At 38.6% G+C, this 23480-nt stretch overlaps 1 protein-coding gene across 9 annotated transcripts in view; it reads right to left on the bottom strand.

Annotated features, from left to right (window-relative positions):
• Positions 1 to 23480, bottom strand: part of ATXN1 (ataxin 1) — a 291552-nt gene that overhangs the window by 135248 nt on the left and 132824 nt on the right. For 7 of the 9 annotated variants that reach the window (XM_089516778.1, XM_089516780.1, XM_089516777.1 and 4 more), the window contains one exon: positions 1683 to 1757. The exons of 1 other annotated variant lie outside the window; for it this stretch is intronic. The gene's annotated coding sequence lies outside the window, so the exon portion shown is untranslated. Of the gene's footprint in view, positions 1 to 1682; positions 1758 to 19902; positions 20412 to 23480 lie in introns of those variants that run through there. One more of the 9 variants, XR_016280568.1, reaches the window with a different exon arrangement.

The raw sequence follows: 23480 nt of genomic DNA, 5'->3' as shown, positions 1-23480 counted from the left end.
CCTCTACTTCCATTTTTACTGTGTTTTAAAAAAATGACCTATGATTTTTATTGCTTTTTCTTTGTTCCTTCTATGACTTTTGCATAATAAAAATAAATAAAAACAAAATAAAATTTGAATAATTTGAGTGTAAATGCAATTGTTAAAATAAAGTTATCATTCCTCCTGTTTCTAAAACCAATGTCATGGCATCTCTAGAAGTTTTCAACATTTTTGCATTTCTTGAATATTATAGCTGAAAGAACACGTCACAATAATTTCCATGATCAAAAGAGCTAATGCGAGGTATATTCATGTTGACTCATGATACTTGCTACAAACAAGGAGGTACACATGGCCATAATCCCATGTAGATAAGCCAGTGGCAACCATGACCACGCAAACTGGCAGGGTAGAAATATGATCACTGTTAAGATTGGTTTCAACATGGAAGCCCCTTCTAAAAAGCTGTGACTAATTTTTTTTTCCTGTTTCAACTGAATAGCATTACCCATATTCACATAAAAGAACATGATTGCTAATGGAGCTCAAAGAAATAAACTGATAGGTTGTGACACTTTTTGCAGATCTGCACGTCAACCTGTTCATGACATGACATGGGGAATGTTAATTTTCCCCCTCCTTTATTTTTTTTGAAAGAGCATAAAAGAAAAAAGCGAGAAAGAAAATGAAAGAAAAATTTGTATTTGTTTGTTTAAAACTCAATATTGCAGACCAAAAGAGTATTTCTCCTCCTAGTAGTATAAGCTATGTCAATTCACTGGAGAAACCTTTTTCTGAATATATTCACACAAAACCTATGTACCTATTTCATTTCACTGAAGCCATTCAAAACCAACTTCACTGATAGATGAAAGAACATTTGAAAGTAGTTAAATGTGTCTGTCCATTTTGACATTTATACGCTGCTGAATACTTTCTTCCAAGGGTTCTTTTACTTCATAATGCAGAGACAAAACATTCAAATTCCTATTTGAGCAATTACAGCTTTCCAAGGTTTTCCAAGATTCATTCAGATTATTTTCAATTTGTGGGAAGTCTATCTAAAACCACATTGCATGAACAGAACTACAAGAAGCAACGATACAATGAGCTACCATTGTACCATTGATTATCCGTGGATTTAATTAGTATATTTTCACTAGTAATTTTAGGTTCTCCACCATGACTCTGCTGGAAGTTGAGCAAAGAGTCATACTAAAGGACCTAGAGATCCCTAGAGAGGTATTCTCTCAGGTTAAAAAAAAAGTGGATTTTTTTTCAGTTTTTCCACTTTCACGTGGGTCCTGCACTCCTAATGCCAGCAAACGTGGAGGACCCACTATATTCTGCACTTTGTCTTGTTCACTTTTTGGTTGCCAAGGGAAAAGAGAAGGAACTAAGGCATTCACAATCACCCCATTTCAGAAAACCAGTGATCTATACTATCAGTCCCAACAGCACCAACCATTTATTTAATTTTGTGTGTGGGCACATATGTGTACATACGTACACCCAAATGATTTTGAGTACAAAGAACAACATCCAGATGGGTAATAAGGTCATGAATTTATATGCTGCAATAAGGAAAAAGTATTCCAGAAAGTTCTCATTCACCTTCTGATCTTTGTTCATTGCAGCTGGAAGATTTGTAATGTGCCTTGAGAAGTCTAAAGGTTTGTCACTAAGAAAGATTTACTCACCATGTCAGCCTGAACAATCTTCCTTAGAATCTTCTGCTTAGTTTTCAAATGTGTTGGTACACATGCTTTCCCGACCTGCATGATAATGATAAATATTCTTCAGTATTTTCTAGGTTTTTCATTTTAAAGGAAAAGCCCCATTTTATACTGCATTTATACACACACATTATTTATAGAAATAATTAAATCCTACTTTATTATTTTTGCACTTTTGATAGAATTTATAGCTGAAGTAATCCCATCATCCCTGAAATTTTCCATTGAAATTATTCCCAAGTAGCCATGCTCAGAACTGCAACATGAATTGTCACTGCCCCTTTTCTCCAATTCTTTCTCTTTGTCTTACCACTAGGAAATTATATGAAGATATATTGGAGAGCTTGTTTTTTTATTAAAAATATTCTTTATTACAATGTATATTAAAATGAAATTTCATATTGCATACATTACTGATTCTTGATATTTTCTCTTCTAACCCCTTCCCCCAGAAAAAAAAGCATCCGGTAGAATTCACTCCTTCGCTATGATTAATCTCACAATTATAATCTATTCTTCAGCATTTCTTATACTACTATTCCTCAATTTATGATTGTATTATCTTCCTCATCTCTCTGAGGATCTTTCTTTCTTTCCCCTTTTAAAATTTTCTTTCCCTGGCGAGGGAGGACTTCTCAGCAGAGTTTGCTGCAGCGGTATTTCTAATATGGTTTCAGCCACTACTCACAGCCGCGGTCAGCCCTCGTCCCCTTAGCGATTTCTCTCTGTTCCTCTTCGGTGGTGCCAAGAAGGATCCAGATTAATCCTCTAATTAGGGACCCCACCGGGCTCCGTCCGGATCCCCTTTATTGGGGGGATTTTTTAGCCTGCTTTCTATCTAGAAAGCTCAGTGTTTAAGTGGCTAATCAGTTCATGAGTAGTGTCGCTCGTCACCCGCTTCTGTGACTTGTGACCAGTCACTCCGCCATTTTCCCTGGATGTCCAGCTGGAGAGATTATTTGATGTAGTGGTTTGAATATTGCTCTAGGACTCCAGGAGACTGTGGTTCAAATCCCTGCTTGTTCATGGAAACCCACTATGTTACCCTTGAGAAGTTACACTCGCTCAGCCTCAGAGGAAGGTAACAGCAAACTTCAGTTGAATAAATCTTGCCAAGAAAACCCTAGAAGTGAGCTGTCATAAGTCAGAGTCTACTTGAAGGCATGTAACAACAATAATATTGGAGAACAATTTGATGATTAAAAAATGCAATTGCAATTTTAATCAAATCAAATGCAATTTTATTGGATGCTTATTCTTTTAAACTATAGTTATAACACTGGAGTTTCCCCATAAATACTGCTAATGCTTGCCACTATCCTATACATCACTACAACAAAAACTACAGGCTTGAAACATGTGTTTTGTGCATTTTGCTGGCCAATAAAGGTATCACTGTTTTGTGGATTACAGTCACTACTGTAACTATAATTACTGTCATGGATGGGAAACTTTATTACCACAAGCACTAAGACTATATTACCAGTTACATAAATAATACTGCTTGTGTTATAATACATGCACTCCTATGAAGGACAATCTTCTAAAACTAATATTGCTGAGTAGACCATATCTAACGGCGTACTATCATTAGTACCGCTTCTACAGCACACTAGGTACAGTTCCTCAATTTGTTCCTTTAGTAGAGAGCACTGACAGTGATACACCTATTTATGGTGATCTATGATGTCCACTTATGCATTCTAATATTAATGTTACAATATTTTAACTATCCTGGTATCCTAACCAGAAGGTTATTAAATCATGGAAACATCAGTTCCATGCCTGACAGTGTGTAACACCATTTCCCAACTTTCCAGACATCAAGATTAAAATATATGTGGTAAGAGTTGTACTTTTATCCTTTAAAGAGATGGGAAGGAAAGGGGGGGGGAGTCTTCAGGCACATTTAAGACCTTTCAGCATGAGCTTCTGTGGATTTAAATCTAATTCCACAGGTGAACTGATGAACTGGTCTGTAGACTCATGCTAAGTCTTAAATTTACCCTAACACTTCTTTGCTGAAAGGAAGTCCCAGAAATTTTCCATTTAAATTATTCCCAAGTAGCCATGCCTGGAACTGCAACATGAATTGTCACTGCCTCACTTCTCCAATTCTTTCTCTCTATAGGAATTCCATTCTCTGATTAAATCGTAACAATTCTGAATTCAATAAAGTCAAAGGAAAGGATGAAATATTGGTATATACTTAACTACGACTGTCAAAAGTAAAACAACATTCAGTAATGTGTCTGATACTGTGAGACAAAGGGAAATATAAGAAAGTTTTAAATTAATAAATAAAACAAGGAAGCTAAAACACCAGATCTCCCCAATAGTTTAAATGCTGACTTAGTCGTTAGTAAATATCTTTTGAATGATTAAATTGCCTGACATTCCTTCTTCTATTAACTGTTAGCATGATAAGTACATTTTAGCTTTTAAGAAGAATGCTTTGTTCCTAACTATGATGTTCAGTCATCTGATCTCCCTCAAGGTCAATGCCTTCAGTAACTTAATAACGATTACATCATTCCCCTCTATCCATCTGTAGGACAATTACATCACTGATCAATAACAGTGGTCTGTGCTTACTATTAGCATATTCATATCAATAACTGAGTACATAAATTCCCAGCCACTTCATTTATTAAAACCAGCACGTGTGGTTCACAAATGAATCTTCCCCCCCGCCCCAATTTTCTCTTCTTCTTAAAAGATTTATTTTACCACAAGGCAAATTTTATTTTACTATCTGTGAATAAATAGGTGCACAATGCAAAGTAGAGCACAGTTCACTCAGAGTAAATTGCCCATGGGCTTGCCTAATGATCCCAGAGATAATGAGAGTTATTTAGGCCTGTTAACAGGATGCAACAACCTTACATCAGATTCATTTAGATGGCTGAGAGGATCCTACACTCTTGTAGCTTTAGCCTTTTTTTTCAATAGGTCAGGCCAGTTTTAGATTTTTTTTTAGAGGATTGTTTCCTCAGGCTTATTCAGACACTGAAGTTACCAGAAAACAAACTGCAAAAATTGCACATACTGAACTGTGGGGTATCTGCAAGATAATAATTTCTTGTTTCAATACTTCCCTGTAGTAAAATACTTGCCTACACATATGCTATTCAGTCAAGGAAAAGGTCAAGTGTGACTTCATAGTAGTTTTCCGTATATGGAAAACATTTGTTTAGTTATTTACAGGAGCATTAAACAAATGATCAACCATTAGCAGTCTGATGCAGTAAAATCCATGACAGAATCCAGCATGTTATTTTACTACATTTAATCTATTTTGGCTGTCATTCATTCTAATGATCTATCTATCCACTAACATCTTTTCCAGGTCTGTCCTAGTCGACTACCTTATGTTCAGCCTTTGAATCATAATTTCTCTTTGCAAAGATATCACGCCAAATCCCCAAATTACATTTTTATACTGAGAGAATGTTGAAAGGAGTTGGGAAGTTCTTTAAAATCAGATTCCCAGAAAAATTCAAGTGCATGCTCATCACATGACCTAACAGAAACAATTTCCCCTGCACAAGTCCTACTGAATTCAAAGGAAACAGACTTAACTTCAACAGTACGAAAAACAATGTAAGAGGTACCTTTCAGACTGTTATTTTTTTCTCCCAATGCTTCCTTGTGGAAAGCAAATGCCCTATAATTCTAGGACATTATAATACAATTTGCTTAAAAATAGCCTGTCTGCGCAACATGCCATATACTTTATAAAAGTAGTTGCCTCTGTTTCATGACTATTAGCTCTTTATCACTATCTCAGAACATGACGATAATTTGTGGAGGTGGAAACATGTTAAGTATAGCATATTTCAATTCTGATGCAAAGTAATTTACTGTGTCTACTTCAGAAAGGCAAACTGATATCATTCTCTAGGAGCCATGCTACATTTCAAAATGTAGCTGGGGCAGGTTACAGAACGCCGAAATGTGGCGGTCTCCCACCACCGCCACTTGCAGCATCCGGGAGCTGCAGCCGGAAATCGCGCTTCTTCCTGGGCCCCGGAAAAGACATCACGAGGCGCTAGTCGCGGCCTTGCGACATCACTTCCGGGGTGTGATGTGCAGACGTACAGCGTCTGCTACGTCAATATGGCGGCGGCCATGTGGAAAGGCCGCTGCCATTTGTTACGGACTATGTCCGTAATAGGAGTAGGGGCGTCTGGAAGAGACGCCCCTTTTTCAAAATGGGACGTCCTTATGGGAGTCTGTAACCCGCCTAGGTTCCCTGTTCTAGCACAGTCAGATCTCCATATCCATGGGACATCCATTCCAGACCCTCATGAGGATACAAAGAAACATGGGACCTCAAGTTCTGTTGTCCTTAATGGCAGTGCAACATGCACATGGTCACTAGCTCAAATCCACAGACTGATTGATTGATTGATTGACTGATTGATTGATTTATGGTATTTATACCCTGCCCTTCAGCCCTAATGGCTCTCAGAGCGCCTTACAATTATTATTTTTAATTAGACGTTTCCCTGCCCTCAGGCTTACAATCTAAAAGACACGAAACAAAAGGAGAAGGGAATGGTGGTGGGAAAGGAGATGAGGTCCAATGGTTCTTCTCTCCCTCTGAGGCTTGGACCAAGGCAGATGGACTGGAGGGAGGGCTCTTCTTCTTCCGGCTAGCCCTGATGGAGCTGGGCCTGCCTGTTCACTCCCTTGAGGTCCCACTGTATTTCTCAAGCTATCTGCTGTGGTGGACCACCAATTTCCCCCAGCACCATATCTGTACTGCATTATTTTCATTTTCACATAGTTTCCTGAAAACTTATCATTCCCTCATTTCACAGAAGGGGAAACACTAGAGCAGGCAAAGAAAAATTGTGGATCAGTGAGAATGCAGGATCCCTGTTAATATATTAGGGATAAATTAAATTAAGTGATTTGTCCCTTTGGCTACTGTGTGCTGAAACAGTTGCTCCCAGCCTTAGTCAGTGATGTTTCTGTCCTGAACGCCTTTAAAAGAAATGTTATTTATCTGCCTTCTTTCCAGCTTAACATTTTGCACTTTTAAAAGAAATCCTTCAGAGAACTGCACAATGTTAACTTTAAACAGAACACTTAGTATCTTGCACATGAATATATCAATGGCTTAACTTGAAGATTAGTGCCCTGGAGATGACTGGTGCTGTTTGATCTACAGTGGCTACTTCATACATGGAAGCCGCCACCTAATGTGTCAATGAAGTCATAAATGAGTCATAAATTACCCAAAGGAGGCCATAAATGATCCAAAGGAACTTGGTTCCATACAAACATGAGCACTATCCAAACACTGTACTTGACAGACAAGACAAAGGAAGCAGGGCAACAGCCAGGCCCCTATTAGCACAACTCCCAATCATGGAATTAATGTCACTTTATGTCTTCTCCAGTTTTGAATATTATTATCACTTAGTTTTAACATCCCAGGTTGGGAAAAAGCAGCATAAAAAATCAATTAATTTAATTCATTATTGTGAAATGTTAATGGGTGACAGAGAGAAAGAAGAACTGCTCAAATCCTCTTTGCCCCAACACAGAGAAAGACTGCTCAGAAATCTATGGGAATTAGCAGGGTAATGATTCCCTGCACAACAAGTTAATTAAGAGTTCATTGGCAAGATTTGTTCAGAGGAGGTTTGCCTTTGTTCTTATCTGAGGCTGAAAGTGGGTGTACATGGCCAAGGTGGGTTTCAAACCCTGGGCTACAGAGTTATACTCCAAAGCTCAAACTACTGCACCATGCTGGCTCTCAACATCTAGCTATTCTAAAAGGTTTCACACTTCCAGGGCCAGATAAACTCCATCCAAGCATACTAAAGAAACTTCTAAATATAATCTCAGAGATTGGGTAGGCTGGAATAGATTACTCTTGTGGTACCTTCCAACTGTGCAGTTCTACAAAATTACTCAGTACGCATACCTCTTCCACAAAGCAATCTACACAGAAAATATCTGATAATTTTGTGCTCATTACCACGGCATCTCAGAGCAAATGCTGTAAGGCAAGTGTGAATAAAATCAATATAACTTATGACAGAATTAAAAATAATAAACAGAATGCTGAATTTGTAATCTAGTATCATATTCTGTGCTTATATGGTACAATATACAGAATATATTGTATATTGATAAACTTTATTATTATCTATTACAACACCTTCTGTCCAAATGTCGGGGATGCTTTGATTGTGATTTCCTGCATGGCAGAGGGTTGGACTGGATGGTCCTTGTGGTCTCTCCCTACTCTATTATTCTATGACCTTTTGACTGCAACTGTATTGCTGGAGAGTATCAGAAGGAAGAAATCTGAAAATCTGTCAGTATTTATTCTTACGAAATTCTTCAGTTTCACATGAGCATTGTCATTCTAATTTTTTTTCATACTGGATGTGAGCATTCCCCCCTCCACAGACATTTTGGCATATTTTTGTGCTTCTCCATAAAGGTACACATTGTTGTATGCTTCTTCTAATGTACATATTTTGCACTGGCTGAATTCATGCACATTTTCATTTATTTATTTTTTTGAAAAAAATGCACTAGCTCAATTCATGCACATCTTTTCTTTTCTAACCACACCACATACCTTGTAAACATAGACTTCTGACACAAGATAACACAGAGATGTTAAAAAGGTTGTTTATACTTCTACTGTCCATTCTCTTATCACCTGAGCAATTATATAACATATACAGGAGCCTGTCACACAGTAATAGAGGTAATATTCCACTATATCTGTCATGGAAATATCCTATGGAATCCTGGGATAATTTGATATTCTCAAAGTTATAGTATCTCACCAGACTACAAATTCCAGGATTATACAGGATGAAGCAATGGGAACAGACACATACTAGAATCACAGTGCTACAACTGTTTAGTGTGAAAGAACACCTGGTCACCAGTTTATCTTCTATTTAGGATAATATGATAAATACCTGATTCTCAAGGGACTACAGACATGCACATTATAATCCAAAGAATCATAGCTTTCCCTCTCTTTTTTGGTGGTAGTGGCGGTGGTACTGAAGAGATTTAGAATCAGCTGAGGCATCCATTTCAAAGTACAAAAACCGTTAAGATAAAGTATCTACTGAAGCTCTCACTATTACTACTACTACTACATCATCATCATCATCACCACACCTCTAAAGTTAACGCACCATACCCATAATTTAAGTTAGGCATCAATGTGTCAATGAAAATAGTATTCAGATATTCAAATGCCAACACAATCCTACCACATACTCATGGCTGGCATGAATTTAATGAGGTGACCCCTTACCAACACTTAGCTATCCCGTTTCTACAAAACTATCAATTTAGCCATGCAAACTTTAAAAACTCTTTCCAATTTGATTAGTTTGTAACCATTTAAATAAAGAAAAACCAGACCAAGAACATTTTAGCTATCACTGAAGGTGAATGTATCTTTAGTTTCAGTCTTGAAAAGGAACACCCCATATAAGATATAAAACTCGCTTCAAGCTAGTCAGTGCATTTTTATGTATATGTAATTATGAGTTATTTGAAAGTACTCTTATTTGCACGCCTTTATTCTAGTTCCTGAAGCTCAAATTAATGAGAAGTTAGATTCATTCAGAAAACATTTTATCTTAGGCTTTGAACAAAAAGGTGGTTTTCATGTTGCTAATGAAGTATTCAGGCTTTTTACATTTAGGAGGGTGCCAAGTGTTTCAGAAACAAGTGAAATAAATTAAATATCTGTGAGAAGCCGAGTTAATACTACAAAGACAGATTGGCTTTAAAAATAAGTACATATGTATCTATATATTTCATACTTTCATAAAGCCAAGTGGGCAATTACTTGTTCTGGGCATTTTGTGGGCTAATCAAGTATGAAAATTGACAGTACAATGCATATAAAAAAGAGAACAGAAGAGCTATTTGACCTGTCCATACAAGCTGCCTTATAAACCAATCTGACCTGCTAACATCAGTCAAATTTATTGCTAAAGGAAAGGTTTTGGGACCACCACCCGTATACCCCACTACCACCTGTATGACACAATATACAAAACAGGAACATCACTGCTTCATTCATTTTGTAAATAACCTGGTCCTTCCTTCAAAACGCACATGTTTAGGTTGAAAGAATTTTGCAATCCAGTTGACAACTGAAGGCACTCTAATAACTATGGTGTCACAGTATTATTAAAGTCACCAATATACAAGCAACAATTCAAAGGATCTGTTGTTCTTTCAAGGCAAGAGAGATTTGCAGAACTGCTGGAACATGTCAAATCAGAGCTTCTTTGAGTATGTGCAGAGCAACTATTCTCTCACTAATGAGGAATGAGTTGCACAAGTCCCCCAAGGAAAAGACTGTATTACTTTTCTCATCAAGGCTAACGCTGTTGCATATAAACAAGCCAACTAAAAATGTGTGAAATGACTCAACATTATCCTATGGACAGGGACCAAATTCATCAATTCAAGAAATCACCTGCTTCTAGTCCAGAATCCTTTTTAATTTACACATTTGTGCATCATGCTGTTAACAGATTACTCAGCTACGCCTGCTATACATATGCCGGCTACAGATTAAGCAAGTAAGTATCTTTAATGAGTGCATTTGCAATTAATAAAATTATAAAATATACAAAACACACACCTTTTGGGTTGACAATGCTACAATTCACAGTGACACTTTGAGAACTCGTACTTAGAAACCTGCAGTCCCTGAAGCAAAGAAAAAACACTCTTAACTAATAATTAATAATACAGTACCAAAAGCAGGGCATTAATAAGACAACTATTTAATATTCCTTAGCATTCGCCAATCCTTATCATAACTGCCTGATTAACCTGAAACTATACAAGAATTCCCTGCAAATTCCATTTTAAAATGTGTAAATTAAAAAGGTACATATAATGACAAATGTACAAATGTTCAACTTTTAGCATTATTTTTTTTAAAAAATGTGTTTTAAAATTCCTTATATTTTTATTTTTATGCTCTTAACCAAACCAAGAAATTACAAGCTAATTTCAAAAGGTAAACTTGACTGTGATACTATAACAAAACATTTGCTAAGAGTTTGCTGTTTAATTTTTTACCAAATTGCCATAGATTCATTAGCTCTAATCTAGAGGATTTAAACAAGATTTAAGCCATGAAGTCCAAGATCAGTTAAACCATTCATTTAATGGAACCAAACAGCTGCCTTCTAATTCATTCATTTGCACTAGCACACGACTAAGAGGTGAAACAGACCACACCAAAGGGGAAGCTTCAACCACCCCTTCCAAAGGCAGATTGGGACCGTGCCAACCACATGTCACAGACCCAATCCACCTTGAAGCTGGCCAAAAAAGGAGCAGCAAAGAGCCACTCCTTCTTGGGCCAACAAAAAGGTGGCCTTTCCCACCTGCCATGGCCCATGGGTGGCTTTAAGCCACTCCGGCAGTGTGCAGCATGTAAATGCTATGCTGTCAGAGCGCCAGGAAGCTAGCTCCTGTCTGGGTAGCCAGGCGGCTTGAAGCCAGCTTCCAGGCATCTTGGGGGCATGTGTTCTCTGTATGCTATGCTCCCAAGCCGGCTGGAAGCTAGCTTTTTATGCGGGTCTGTTTCATCCCAAACAGGCAATTTCGTGTTTATCTGTATCCTAGATTAATAACTCTTCTTTGCTGAATATTTAACCATATTTTTTCTCTATATTATGGGATATACTCTTCCCACCAGCTTTATGATACAAGATGTTGATCTCATCATGATATGAGATGCTGATGACACATGCATATGGTAATTTTGCTGAATTCATACACACACACACACACACACACACACTTTTGAACAGCAGGAAGAGAATTTAAAGCAAGAAAGCAATCCATATAATCTGCCCCACACACTCAGGTCTTCTGGAAGGAATTTACTGCAGCCTTTAAAGACTAGGGGCCTGAACAGACAGGCCAAAATAAAGCTGCTTCAGGTCACATTGGAGATATGCTGTTTAAATGCTGCATGCATCCTAAGAGGCCAGAAGCCACACCAAAGCCATGCTCCAGTCCTGAGGACTAGAGCGCAGCTTTGTCGCAGCTTCTGGCCTCTTAAGATGCATGTGTCATTTAAACAGCATACCGTCAAAGTGACCTGAAGTAACTTTATTTTGGCCTGTCTGTTTGGGCCCTAAGTTAACTGCAACCTCCCAGAGGACTTTTTCTGAAACCACTCCCAGCTTATGGAATGGTCTGCCGGATGAGATCTGTCAAACTACCAACTTAAACAGTTTTTTAAAAAACACATCAAGACAGATCTCTTCCAGCAGGCCTTTCACAAATAAGGTTCACGGCCATAGAAGGATTACTCCCATCTACTACCTATTATCCTACCATTTTGCCCAACGTTGATTTGATTTTAGCTGTTTTTTAAAATAAATTTTAATTTGTTTAATCCTTTCTTAAGGGGGGACGGGAATTGTAATATAATTGTATCGTATTTAGAATGTTTTTAATAGATCTTTATTATATTAAAGTCACATGAAATAGAAATTACATACAACTACATAACATTTAGAATGTTTTAATGTTGTAAGCCACTTTGATTGTTGTTTTACAAAAAGCGGGATAAAAATAAATGTTTTATTATTTATTATTTATTAAATGAATACAGAAAAATATGTATATACTGCTTGTTTCATATATGAGGAGATGAAACATGTGAAGGTCTAACGCCCAAAATTGTTTGTTAGGCATAAGAAGCAGTACTAAGAACTACCTGGAATTGTTCTACTTGTGAGGGAAGGCAATCCTCATTTACTCCCACAGCTAGGAAGCTACAACAACAGAGCCAAAGCAGCTTTAAAACAAGCAAAGACAGAGATAAGGAATTTGAAGAGTTACCCTAAGCAATTTGTACTGTTGTACAGTGCTATGTTATTTAAATAATTCTAATTAACAAATAATTTTTCTGCCTATACCACAGTACCCAGATAGAATTAGATAATATGACAGCCATTAAAAAAACAACTACAGGCTACCTTTATGGTTAACCTCTCTCATGCAATTTCCAAAATAAAATGCATTTAAGAGTGAACTTATGAAATAATGGACAATAAACATTCAATGTATTCAGCCGAATCAGAGTACAGAAAGTACAGCTGAAGCCAACAGCATCTCTGTAAAAATCAATCTTTAAAAAGCCACGCACACATACAAAACATCTTTAGGGCTCTCCTAAAATACTCTAGTGCTAGTGGATTGAAGGACCTGAGCTGATAGGCAGTTCTATGGGAACGAGACTACTGAAAAGGCCTTCTTACACGTGCCCATCCTGCCTCCTACTCACATTCCCAAAAAACCTGGCTAACAAAAGGAGTGCCACTCCTGGAGCCTTGAATTGTGGGAATTCGCCATTAAAACAATGCATATGTATTTTAATTTGCCCACAATTCTTCCGAATGGTTTCTTTTTAAAACTGAAAATAGACTCCAGCTACTTCCAGTATTGTTTTTGAGCACGTTCTAGTGGATCTCAGGGATTAGCAGGTATAGTCTCTGAAACACTAATGTTTGCCAACCCGTGTCAAAGCATTCTGTGTGCACCTCACTGCATTCCATCATACTTCCCATGTGAGTCAGTTCAGTTACTTGTGCAGTTTGCAGTTCAAAGGCACATCAGGTTAGATCACCGTTATGCTAATTTTAGAAACAAATGAACCAGCTCATATGTGAAATGATAGATATTGTGACTGCATGTGTGTAAAACAATTATCTGTGGCTGCCATCATGCCTATTTCCATGCTAAAGCCTAAACAGGCTGAAGAAGAATGTTATGCAACAACTTATATTACACAGACTTAAGACTTAAAATGTAAGTGCTTTCCTCTATCTGTGATGACCAGCAGTGGGGAAAATGCCTCATGATTTCCCTAAAAACCCATCTCACATTTACAGACACCACAAACCCTATTCATTTGCTAAATAAAAAGATAAAAACAGATACCAACTTTTGAATCTAAAAATAAATCTCACTTACAGAATGTTTCCAGGGCTATAAGCTGTGTAGTCAGATTTTTAATAGCTGTGTTAGAAACTAATTTGGTCAACCTACTATACATGCATATAGATCACTATCCCACAGATGGAGCAGATTACATAAATTCTGCCTTGACAGTGCTGACTTTTTCCACCAGAGCTGAAAGCATGTGCAATTAGTGTTATATTGTAACCCTTACAACTAGACTAATATCGTGATTAGAGTTAACTTATAATAGTTTAAATATGTCCAGCTCTGTTTTCAAAAGGAAAGTCAAAATGAATGTCTTAAAATTTATACTAGAAGTAATGAGGGCAGTTAACCACAAATTAAGGGAGCAAAGAAAGCCTAGGTAAAAATCACCAGGACTCACTGAAAATTAATGGAGAAATATGTACCCAGAATGGCTCAGTAGTGTATAGTACCTGTACCTATAGTAGTGTATAGTATAGATCCTGCTATTTTAAAGACACATCCCAGCCTAAGAACATTCAAAATTCTCTAGCCTGTGTGCCAGCAATGTGGATCTATCTCTGGGCTAGACAAGATTTGATTTGCTGAAATTTGGCTCCTCCTTGCACTGTTCCTGGCAGATCTTACCCTGCTGAGAAGTTTTGCTAGTAAACTGCTCTATTGGTAGATCCCTGAGATCAGCTACGAGAAGATGGTTCTGTAGACAGACAGATATTGCCTGCTTGTTCTTGATCCTAACCCACCACATTCAGCTCATCTTTGCATTCAAATTGCTAACTAGAGGACTACTAGATAATTTAAAACTGGAACTTTTATTATTCCTCTTCAACAAGTTTTCTTTACTGTGAATGAACAAAGAGCCAAAGGATATATTTTTCCAGCACAAACAGGGAATTTTTTCCCTTCCCTAATCCTTAACATGAGTTAGCACTACATGAAAGAAAAAGAAAGGAACACACAACTGCTTCTTCAATAGAGGCTTTTGAATAAATTATTCATGTAAATGACATAAAAAACAAAACAAAAAACAACTAGACATACTTTGTTGTCAAATGAAATCAGCTCCTATAATTTTATAACAGAAACATACAGTTTATACTATTTCTGGATTGCCTGAGGTAAGATAATATTTTCCAGATGCACATACAAAATCTTTCTTGGTTGTCATTACGGGACTTCATCTGCAATTAATATCATAAACTATATTAGTCTAATTAAGTTCACTGGAACATTTCAATAAATGTATAACAAGGTACTTTTCAAATCATATTTTTCTTTCTATAGAGGGACATTGTTCAACAAAAAATTCACTTGTGTGAGTATTCAGTAAAACTGATGAACCAAATTAGAGAGGAGAGATAATGAGAAACAAAACTTGGTATAATGGAGAGAGTAAGTGATTCAAGTATGAGCCAGGATGTTTCTGGTTTGAATTTGTTCTTTGCTTTGAACTCGTAAAGTGATAATTTGTAAAATATTTTCCCCAATCCTGAGTCCTTCTTCTGCATAAAAATAATAATGTTCATTTGTCTTAAAGGACTGTTGCCAGGTTACAACCAAATATCACAAAGCACTCAGGAAACTGCAAAGTGCTATACATGTTATAATGTAATAAATAAGTCTACTTTTTTATACTGTATATCCAGCTACTCATTGGCATCATTTCCCAAAATAGCCTGTGAATATCTGGACATTTATAGAAGATGCGCCTACAAGGCTTCAGTCAAAGCCAAATGACACTGAAATCTGACTAATATTGACATCTTTGCCACCATCTCTTGTATGAATGATAGAACTACTAATCCTGGTATTTTTACTTTCCCCCATGTACATGTCCTCCCTGCTATAGCATTGAAAAGCAATGTTTGGGCAAGGCTGAACTATGCATTTCAAGTAGTACCCTGTTCCATCTGCAATGTGGAATCCTATTACAGCATGGGCAAAATCACTTTTCCAAAGGTTGCTTTAGAGCAATGATTCTCAAACTATGGTTCTCCCAAGCTCAACAGTGGCTCCTTTTTGTCCTGGAGAGAAGTGACCAGTGGGGTCCCACGGGGCTCTGTCCTGGGCCCAGTGCTATTCAACATCTTTATCAATGACTTGGAGGACAATATTGGGGGCATACTTATCAAATTTGCAGATGACACCAAATTAGGGGGAGTAGCTAATACTCCAGAGGACAGGATCAAGATTCAAAATGACCTGAACAGACTAGAAAACTGGGCCATAGCTAACAAAATGAAATTCAACACGGAGAAATGTAAGGTACTGCACTTAGGGCAGAAAAACGAAAAGCATAGATATAGGATGGAGGACACCAGGCTGAATGAAACTACGTGTGAAAGGGATCTAGGAGTCCAAGTAGACCATAAGTTGAACATGAGTCAACAGTGCGATGCGGCAGCTAACAAGGCCAATGCGATTTTAGGCTGCATCAATAGAAGTATAGTGTCTAGATCAAGGGAAGTCATAGTGCCACTATATTCTGCTCTGGTCAGGCCCCACCTGGAATATTGTGTCCAGTTCTGGGCGCCACAATTCAAAAAGGACATTGAGAAACTGGAGCGTGTCCAAAGGAGGGCGACTAAAATGGTGAAAGGTCTGGAAACCTTGCCCTATGAGGAACGACTCAGGGAGCTGGGGATGTTTAGCCTGGAGAAAAGGTTAAGAGGTGATATGATAGCCCTATTCAAATATTTAAAGGGATGTCATATTGAGGAGAGAGCAAGCTTGTTTTCTGCTGCTCCAGAGACTAGGACCCGGAGCAATGGATGCAAACTGCAGGAAAAAAGATTCCACCTCAACATTAGGAGGAATTTCCTGACAGTAAGGGCTGTTCGACAGTGGAACACACTTCCTCGGAGTGTAGTGGAGTCTCCTTCCTTGGAGGTCTTCAAGCAGAGGCTGGATGGCCATCTGTCGGGGATGCTTTGATTGTGATTTCCTGCATGGCAGGGGGTTGGACTGGATGGCACTTGTGGTCTCTTCCAACTCTACGATTCTATGATTCTAAGTGTTTTGGGTTTCAACTCCCAGAAGCCCTAGCCAGCTTGGCCAATAGTTGGGAATTCTGGGAGCTGCAGTCCAAAACATCTAGAAAACCAAAATTTGGGAACCACTGTTTTAGAGACACAGCATCTGTCCTGCATAGTAAGGCCTTCCTCATCTCAAGCCACTTACATGTCAGGTCTGATAGTGTAATCCAACCTGAACAAACTGATTTTTTAAAATGTGTTACAGTTCTATCCTTTATTTACTCATGCATTCACATAATTTGGAAATTAATTTTGAAAAGCAATTTGATGTTTAACCAGTAGCTTTGTTGAATGACTCATTGTACTATTTGTTACTCTTCCATTACATTAACCATGTCTGAGATCTGGGAATAATGCACTAACATTTGGCAAAACAAGTTGTGGTTTATTTTGATATCTAGGAGCTGGATCATGGTTTTGTTCAACAAACTGTGGTTAAAACAAACAACTTCAGAATCCTACACATGTGGCCACTGTTTCTAAGCAGCATAGGATTCTTCCATTCCATTCCATTACAGTCCTGGTGGTGCAGCGGTTAAATGCCTGTACTGCAACCACTCACACACAAACTACAAGGTTGTGAGTTCAATACCAGCCAGGGGCTCAGGGTTGACACAGCCTTGCATCCTTCCGAAGTCACTAAAATGAGTACCCAGCTTGTTGGGGACAATTAGCTTTACACATATTAAACCGCTGAAGGAGTGCTTAAGTGCGCTGATAAGCGGTATAGCAATGTACTTGCTAGTTCTATTGTTATTTCACTGCCAGTTTTTTTTTTTTTGGGGGGGGGTATGAAAAATTCCTATAGAAACACCTAAAATTATCTATTAAAGGTATAATTTAAAATTAACCAGTAAAAATAATTTGTTATATCACTACAATAACTACATTCCCATTCATTGTGTTACTTTTGAAATGTAGTCTCCTTATGCAGGCAATTACATTACTTTTAATATATTAACTTGCTGCTTCAAAGCTCTGTATAAGCCAAAGTAAATATGTGTAGGATTACAGCCTAAATAGCTCTTTTGACATCTACTAAATTCTTGAGAATTCTTTCCCAACCAAAATGTAATTGTATTCTAAAGAAACAGAAGCACATCCAAACCATGGAATAATGACATGTTCAGTCTTATATTGTTAAACAAGTTATACATATTTTTTATACTGATGCAAAATATAAAAGATACATAACTGCTTCACACACATATACTAATCACCACATCATGTACCCTATTTTAATACTAAAACATTGTAGAAAGGGATTTTATTTTTATACTTGCATGCCGCCCACTCCTAATTAACATCAATCTGGCTTCTGTGAACAGTACATGTTGCAGATATGCGTGGCCTTGTCTACACTAGGGTATTTTGGAAATGTTCCACAGTGTTGCTAAAAATTGAAGCTGTTTTGCCCACTGCTGCATATACTAAATTAGGAAATGCACAGATCCTAATTCATTTATGGCTTTTTAGAGGAGTAATGGGAAGATTCTACCTTTTTGTCTTAGTTTCTACTTATTGACATAACCCTGCTGTAACATTTTTGGGTTATCCTCCACTCCCCATCCCAAGCACAGCTGCTTTTGAAAGATAACTGGTCAGCTAAGGATAAGGAGGAGGGGGAATAAAACATTGTGGTTTATAGGCATGCTGCCCAGAGTCAAGAGACAGGAGCTATGAGCATTTCACAACCTGGTGCCCTCCAGAATGTTTAAACTGGAACTCCCATCAGCTCCAGTTAATATTGGGCAATGAGGAGGGATCATTTGAACTGAAGGCCAAAATATTTGGGGAACACCAGGATAGAGAAGGCTGCTCTGTACAGCCTTCATCCAAGGTGGAAAAAAACAGGATAGAGGTGAGGGGCTAACACTCACTGATACAAAGGGGTGCTGAAAAGTTCTTGGCACAACCCACTTCCTAAATCCTGAGCATAATTGTGTCACTATAGCTTGAAAGAATGTTCTTTTGTATTGTAAACTGCCAATTAGCTTTCATGACTGTAGCTTTAATTTCTGGTTTTTCCCTCCCAAAACATTGATAGAACCATGTCAAAGAAAAGGGTGGAACATTCTACAATTGATGCCAACCAGACATTCTGTTGACATTGCCCTGGACAAGGCCATTATCAACAAGGGCATATCTAAGGTCCCTTCACTGAAACGTATGGCTCGGCAAGAAGCTATAGTGAAATCTGAGTAAAGATACAAGACAGGCAAGAACAAGTGGTTTTTCCAGAAGCCCAGATTCTAAATTGGATGTAGCTACACCAATAACTGTTGAAAAACCAAAGAGGTATGCAATTTTCAAGTGCTGAATTTCAGGCCATCATAAAGTTCTTGTTCCTGCAAGAGAAAACTCAAAAGGAAATCATTGAGTGTATGATGCATACATTGAGTAACAAGTGCACATACCCAGCTGTGAAGAAGTGGTGTGCCAACTTTCAGCATGAAGATTTTGAGACTGAACATGCAGCAAGGTCTGGGAGTTCTTTCAGTGTCAACTCCTGAAATTGTTGAGCATGTTCATGACCTGATTTTGGCAGACTGGGGAATCTCATCTAAAACAATTGCTGAGACACAGGAATGCATTTGGGTTTATAATTCATGAGCAGTTCGCTATGCAGAAGCTGTCAGGGAAGTGGGTGCCAAAAAATTTAAATACTGATCAGAAATGAAACTGCAGAATTTTGAGCCATCTAGTGATATTTTTTTGGAATGGCTCATCACTTTTGATGAAACATGGTTCCATCACTATAATCCAGAGACCAAACAGCAGTCTGTGGACCATTGTTTTGTTTTCCATATTTGTTGACAGATTTTAGTTAGAAGTAGAGTAGATTTTGTCTCTGTAGCTTGAAGTAGCTCTAGTGGCATGCTCTTTGTTCCTGGTGATTTGTTTTTCCAAAGTGCTCTGAGTGCAGCTTCTATTTCACTTTCCAAAAGTGTAGGTTGATCTTCAAATGGTTCGTCCTTGAATTAATCTGCTGTCTTTTCATCTCTTTTATAGTTTTTGCATTAGGATATTTATTTTTCTGTTTCACAACAGGCTGAACAAACAGCTTCTCTGGCAAATTTGGAGCCTTGGAAGGGGCCAGTTTGTTTTCTCCTGTAGTGGGAGGCAAGGAAAAAAGACATGTTTTTGTTGCTGTTAGATTTTCTGATTCTTAGATATAGCGCGCAATCATTCATGTAACTGGCCCATTCCAGTGCCTATGTGAGCAACTGAATTCAAACTCCCAGGACCCCCAGCCAGCATAGCCAGGGATTCTGGGCATTGCAATCCAAAAAATATCACTTTTCCAAGCTCTATCCCATTCCTATATAAGTGCATCGTTTCCATTGTCTTCTTTATTTCTCTTGTATTTCTTTTGGTCAAGTAATGTGTACCCTTATTGGTTGTTGAGTATTCCCATTCTTGGTTTAAATTTCTCTTTGATTTCTTGGATCTTGTGGAAGAAGTCTTGTTATTTCTTTTTGGTTGACATCTTCTATTACTCTTCATTGGTTATTATAGTAGTTCTCCTTGCCTTTGTGCACAAGTTTGCAAGGAACAAACTCCTGGCTTCATAAAATTCAATCAGTTGCTCTCATTTCTTGATCCTAGGCTTCTTCTTGGATTCCAGTGAAGAATCTTCTGATTCCTTCTTCTTCTGCCTGTGTAACTGCAGCATAAATTTGGATTATGGTTACACTGATGGGTTTTCCCTCAAGTCTTATTAATATGACTTGGTCCGAGTTTGCATTATATCCTTTGGCTGCTTTTGCTACATCTCTCCTCACTATTAAGGCCACCCCATTTCTTCTTAGATTTTCATTTCTTGAGTAAAATACTGAATTAAAATGTCCCATTTCTGTCCAGTTTAGTTCACTCACCTCAAATACTGCAATGTTTATACGTTTCATTTCTTGCTTTACTATGTCTCGCTTTCCCAATTCATGCTTCTTACGTTCTATATCCCTATAATATGTGTTGTGTAGTTTCAGACTTTCCTTTCATCTCTGAGCACATCAACAGTTGAACATTCTTTCAGCTTGAGACCAGTTGATTCATTAGCCACAGCACTATGCATAGTTGTCCTCTTCTGTACCCAGTAGTTTGTTGAGTGCTATCTAAGCTAAGAATCTCATGTTCTAACACTATCTCTTATTTCATTTTAGACTGTCTCATCATAGGGTTTTGCCAGTAACAGACATTCAAAAGAGGTTTACCATGCCTCCTTCTGCACAGTAGTAACAAGTACATAGAGAGATCTTGTAGCACCTTTGAGACTAACTGAAAGAAAGAAATTGGCAGCATGAGCTTTCGGAGACTTCAGTCTAGGTCTTCCACTAAATGCATCTGAGGAAGTAGACTGAAGTCTACGAAAGCTCATGCTGCCAATTTCTTTCTTTCAGTTAGCCTCAAAGATGCTACAAGATCTCTCTACGTACTGATTCTACAGACTAACACAACTATATCTCTGTGTAGTAATAAGTGTTACTTATGGTGCCACTGCTGTTGTCTCTGAGGGATCCTCCACCAGTGTCACACATACACCCCACTACAGCTGTTGCTGTTTAATAATAATAATAATAATAATAATAATAATAATAATAATTTGTTTTATTTATATACCGCTATTCCAAAGATCATAGCGGTGAACAGCAAGTAAGCTAATTAGCAAGTAAGCTAATTTGCCCCCAACAGTCTGGGTACTCATTTTAGCGACCTCGGAAGGATGCAAGCCTGAGTCGAGCTTGGGCCCTTTTGCTGGTCTTGAACTCGCAACCTTGTGGTTTTGAGTGAATGGCTGCAGTACAGGCACATTTAGTCTGATTTCTCAGAAAAAGCCTATCTGACATGGAAGACCCTACTAGGAGAATGGTTATTGTCAGCATAGCCTCTTGTCTCACAGGAGCACACAATCTCACTACCACAGAAAGGAAAATATCATGGTGAATGAAAGGTAATGCCATGCAATCTTATGTGACTAATATTTAGATCTGAGGGAAAGCAGGAGGTAGGGCTTCCCATCTGCCCTACACAAAGGAACTCTACCCTTCCCAGAAGGCTCTTGGCTTCATCTCTGCCTCTGAGGGAAAGCAGGAGGTAGGGCTTCCCATCTGCCCTACACAAAGGAACTCTACCCTTCCCAGAAGGCACCTGGCTCCATCTCACTCTCCTCCTGGTCCCAGAATTCTCCACAGGAAGAAGGACAAGTATAACCTGTGCTCCCTGGAAGAACTTCCTGCTTGCATCGGACTCCTACCCAGAAGGCCTGAGCTGGCTATATTATTATTGTTTTTGTCATTATTGTTATTGTTGTTGTTGTTGACCTTTAATTGTAAAGCCAGCTTCACCTCTTTCTTTTCTCTGTGAACCCCATCCTTCCCATGGCTCGCCACATTTCTCCTAACCTGATCCCCATCCGGCCTCTCCCCGTCTCCCTGCTTCCCTTCCTCTGTTCCCTCTGGAACTGCCGCTCTGCTGCCCCTAAAGCAACAGCAATTCATGACCTCTTTCTCTCTAAATCCTTTAACCTCCTTGCTCTCACAGAAACCTGGCTCCCAGCACATGATACTGCTCCCTCCGCTGCCCTTTCTTTTGGTGGTCTCTCCTTCACCCACACAAGCCGCCCTGAGGGTCGAGGAGGAGGGGTTGGTTTCTTGCTATCTAACTCCTGCCAGTTTCAAGTTCTATCTTTTCCCCCCAGCTATCATTTCTCTTCTTTTGAGTTTCATCCTATTAGACTCTTTTCTCCTCTACAGCTCCGGGTCGCAGTTATTTATCGCCCTCCTGGCTCTGCCACCCAGTTTCTCTCAGACTTTGAATCATGGCTGACATTCTTTCTTTCTGATTCAGTCCCCACTCTGATCCTAGGTGACTTCAATATCCACGTTGATGATTCCAATAACCCTACAACATCTCGTTTTAACTCTCTGCTAGCTTCTTTTGGCCTCCAACCACACTCCAACTCCAACTCATTCTCTTGGTCACTGTCTTGACTTAGTTCTTGCTGCAAACTGCGCCATTTCTGACTACCTGGCACTTGACTTTCCACTATCTGATCATCATTTAATCTCCTTTGCTCTTATTTATACTCCTCCTCCTCCTCACACTATTCAACGCCATTTTCGTGATCTTCAGTCTGTCGACTCTAACCATCTTGGTCTGACCCTGGATTCATCTCTCTCTTCCCTAAATCTCAGGGATTCTGCTGATTCAGCTATGTCTTTATTTAACTCCACTCTTTCCTCAACTCTTGACCATTTTGCCCCTGTCTGTACGCACTTCTTCCTCCAAGACTAGACCTCAGCCCTGGCTTACTCCCAACATTAAGTTTCTCCGGTCCTGCTCTAGAGCGGCCGAACGTCTTTGGAGAAAGTCCAGAGTGGGCTGATTTTATCCATTTCAAATTTGTTCTTTCGTCCTTCTCACGCGCCCTCTCTATGGCAAAACAGAATTATTACAAATCATTGATCTCTGCCAATGAGAGGTGCCCGCAGCGTTTGTTCTCCACCTTCAACTCTTTGCTTAAACCTCCCTCTCCTCCTGTCTCTTCATCTTTCTCTCCTAATGACTTTGCTAACTATTTCATGTCTAAGATTACCACTATTCGCTCTGAGATAGTCCCTCCTGATTCTTCTTCTGCTCTTAATCTTCTATCCCCTTCGCCTAACAAATTTTCTGTCTTTCCTCCTGCCTCCTTGGATGAACTCTCTACACTTCTGAACTCTTCCAAACCTGCTAC

This window comes from Sceloporus occidentalis, unplaced genomic scaffold (genome assembly GCF_023333645.1).
Source record: "Sceloporus occidentalis isolate IW3139 unplaced genomic scaffold, rSceOcc1.0.p SCAF_3, whole genome shotgun sequence".
Taxonomy (NCBI): domain Eukaryota; kingdom Metazoa; phylum Chordata; class Lepidosauria; order Squamata; family Phrynosomatidae; genus Sceloporus; species Sceloporus occidentalis.
Note: the sequence above shows the minus strand (reverse complement) of the source record. Positions and strands in the feature narration are given on the sequence as shown.